The sequence below is a fragment of the Pteropus alecto genome, unplaced genomic scaffold (genome assembly GCF_000325575.1).
Source record: "Pteropus alecto unplaced genomic scaffold, ASM32557v1 scaffold101, whole genome shotgun sequence".
Classification (NCBI taxonomy): domain Eukaryota; kingdom Metazoa; phylum Chordata; class Mammalia; order Chiroptera; family Pteropodidae; genus Pteropus; species Pteropus alecto.
This window is the reverse complement of record NW_006432945.1, coordinates 2,090,467-2,094,029: the sequence shown is the minus strand read 5'-3', so window position 1 is coordinate 2,094,029 and position 3,563 is coordinate 2,090,467.

The window sequence follows — 3,563 nt, the reverse complement described above, 5'->3', positions numbered from 1 at the left end:
CGCGTCCCTCCCCCCTCTCCTCCCCTCCCCTCCCGGTGCCCGGGGACACGCGGGCCCAGCTCCAGCCCGCAGCCTAGACCCCACGCGCTCCGGGCTCCCGCCCTGGCCCTGGGGGCTCGGCTCCAGCAGAATAATGTGTGCACTCGGCAACCTTCTGAGATGTCTTCTCTCTCTCTCTCTCTTTTTTAATTTGGTTTAGTTTTGTTGTTGTCGTGTGTGCGTGTGATTAAAAAAAAAAAGAAAAGAAAAAAAAATAAAAAACAACTGTGCCTTTCCCACCCTTTGCAAAAGACTTTCTTCTTTGCCACAGCAAACGGAGATGAGAAACAGATGTCTTTGCAGGACCGAGCAGTTACTCCCCCCCTCGCCACCCGCCCTCGCCCGGTCCCCTCCGGAGCTGCATGTGTATAAAAAAGCAACCTTGGTCCTGTTGCAACTTCAATTGGCAACACTTTCTGGGTGGGGAGCCTCGAGGGGAAACCTCCAGGAAATAAAAACGTAATAAAGGAGGTTGTCCTTGGTTAAGAGAATGTAATTTAAACCACCCCGGAATCACATTATTTTGCAAATAGTAAGTTTCTCCTATGTTGGGCTCCATTGGAGTGTTTTTTGAAACATTAATTCATAACTTCTGTCTAGGGACCCCTCTGTAGTCGAGATGGGTCATTTCAGGTGTAATGAACGCAGAGGCTTGGATGGCATAGACCTAATAAAATCGGGGGGAAGGCACCTGCACAAGAGTGTTACAAAGACTATAATGTTTGTTTACTGCTACTATGCCAGATGTGCTAAATATAACACTTCTTTAAAACAGTGATCCTCCGACTGTGAAAAACCAAACCTCTGGCTGCCTGGCTCCCTAGGAATCAAGGAGAGGCACAGACTGAAAATCAGGGAGGAAAGGAAACGAGATCGAGGATGAGGATTAGCATCTGCAAATTGAACTCTATCTAATTTGCATGTTTATTTCTTAGAATTGTAATTAAATTTGTGTAATAAATGTTTTCCATTTCATTTGTACACTTAAAATTTGGGTGACTGACATGCAGTTAAGTGAATTTTTTAAAAAGCAAATGTAGTTTATTCAATAAAGCAGCAAACAAATATTAAACATAATTAGAACTAATCTGCTTTGAAGGTATTTTTGTTGAACTTTGTACATTAAAGACTCTCAGAGGTTTTAAGAGTATTAGGAAGCCGAGAGAAGGCAATTATGCTGAAAACAGACTAACTTAACAGAGTTCCAGGAGCATTATTTCATTTTTTTTTCCAAAAGACTTTTCAGGGTTGCATGCCTAAAATTGAGAGTGGGGCATTCATCTTGGCTTTATTCTGAATCATATTAAATTGTATTGGCTCATGCACGATATAGGCTATTATGATGATAATTTAAGAACTGTAAAGATGCTACTTTACAATCAATGGATGTTGCATGCCCAGGTTATGGGTAGAATATAATTTTCATTTGGGTGGGGGAGGAGGGCAAGTAAAGGCACAAGGGCCATTTAAAGTAGTGCAAGTACTTGGAAATCTAAATCAGTATCTAAAAGTGGTTAGTGCCTAACTCAAATAAAGAACTAAATGTGAGGGCTCGGAGGCATGGCTTATTATTGTTTTTATCTCCCTATATTAAAGTTTTATAGCATTTAAAGGACTATGGAGAAATCCCCACATACACTTGGCTGTGTCAAAATACATAAAACCAAAAGGAGTAAATTAAGCATAAAATTGAGAAGTAACATGAGATGAAGTATCAGCATGGGTTGCATTGGCATCTTTGGAGCTTTGGCTCTAAGAAATGAGCCTTCTGGGAAATTGGCATTGCCCTTGGTTGGGGAGAATTCTTGGCTTTAATGTTACAACATAATGACATCACAACACAAATATGAAATCATTGTACTTCACAGCACACTTGTGGTTCTGAGTATGAACTTGACCCTATCCTGCGCAGGTACGTTATGTTAACATGTTTTACTGACAGTTTTTCCTGTCCTACCTTTAATCTCAAGCTTAATGTTTTCTGAGATTCAGTGCCCGAACGTTGACAATGTGAACCAGTGTCTACATGTAGAAAAGGCAGTCAAACATCCATGGAATAAGAAATATTATTAAAAAACTTTAAACTGAGTCAGTGATGGCTACTGCACAAGACAAGAACTAACTATAAATCGATAATGAAATATTAGTAATGAACAAATGTAATTTATAACGAGTTGCAATATCCAATCTGAGAACTATGATGTCATCATTGTGTGTGTGTGTATGAAGTTCCAAGATGGAAATTAAATTATAAAACTTAAAATACTTTGAGCTGCCAATGCACTGAAGGCAATGGTTGTTTTTCTTCAGTTAAAAAAGAGAGTACCAGACTTAAAACTGCTGAAATTCATTTCGCAAAACCTTTTTGTCATTTGAAAGGGGAATTTCTCAAGTAAAATTCGACTAATTCAGATTGCTGTGCACACACTGATCATTTAAGTTAGCAAAAAGTCTGAATTACTGGCTTTTAAAATAAAGGGCAACCTTTTTACAACAAAAAGTATCTATCTTCAACCGCTCTCATTCCTTGCCTCCCATTCTCAGACCGCCCGTTAGGTTTTCTGATCCCATCACTCCACTGAAATTGTTGTGTCACCAGGGACCTCCACATGGCTAAACTGAAAGATCTTTTCTTGGTTCGCTTCTTCCTTGACCTCTAAGCAGCATTTGACCAAGGCGATCACTCCTTCCTTGAAACACTTTTTATTCTATTTCTAAGACAACTTACTCACCTGGTTTGCCTCACTGGTTCTTTCTCAGCCTCTTTTACTGGTTCCTCCCTTCTCTATGACCTCTGAACGTTGGAGTGTCTCAAGCTCAGTCCTTGAATGCTCTCTCTTTCTTGTAACCACTCTCTTGTGGGTTCAAGTACCATTTATATTCTGATTCCCAAATTTAGATCTCCAGTCTAGACCTCTCTCCTGACCTCCAGACTCCACTAGGATGTTTATTAGATATCACAAGCTTTACAAATCCAAAACCTAACCTCTGATTTCTTCTCTCCCCCAACTATGCCACCCTTAATAGTCTCCCTTCCTACTAAAGATAGTTACTATCTTTTTAGTTTCTCATGCAAAAAACTTTGGAGTCATCTCTGACTCTTTTTTTCCCTTCATGTCCGACATTGAATGCATTAGAAAATCCTTCAGGCTCTACCTTTAACATTTATCTAAATTCTGATCACTTATCATCTCTACTGCCACTGCCCTGGTCCAAACCATCATCATCACTTATTTGCCTGGGATATTGCAATAGCTTCCTAACTGGTCTCCCTGCTTCAGTCTTTGGCCCTTTCTACAGTTCAGCCAATGATTCAATGTTTGCTAAGACTCTTCCTAAGGCTCCCATTTCACTCAATGTAAAAACCAGATCCTTACAATGGCATGCACAGGGTAGAAGTCTTCTTCACTTCTCTGATCTGATTCTGACTCCACATACTCTGGACCCAAAGCGTTAGGCCTGTACTCACCTCAGGACATTTGCACTGGTTATTCCCTTTGCCTGGAATGCCCTTTCCCAAGACA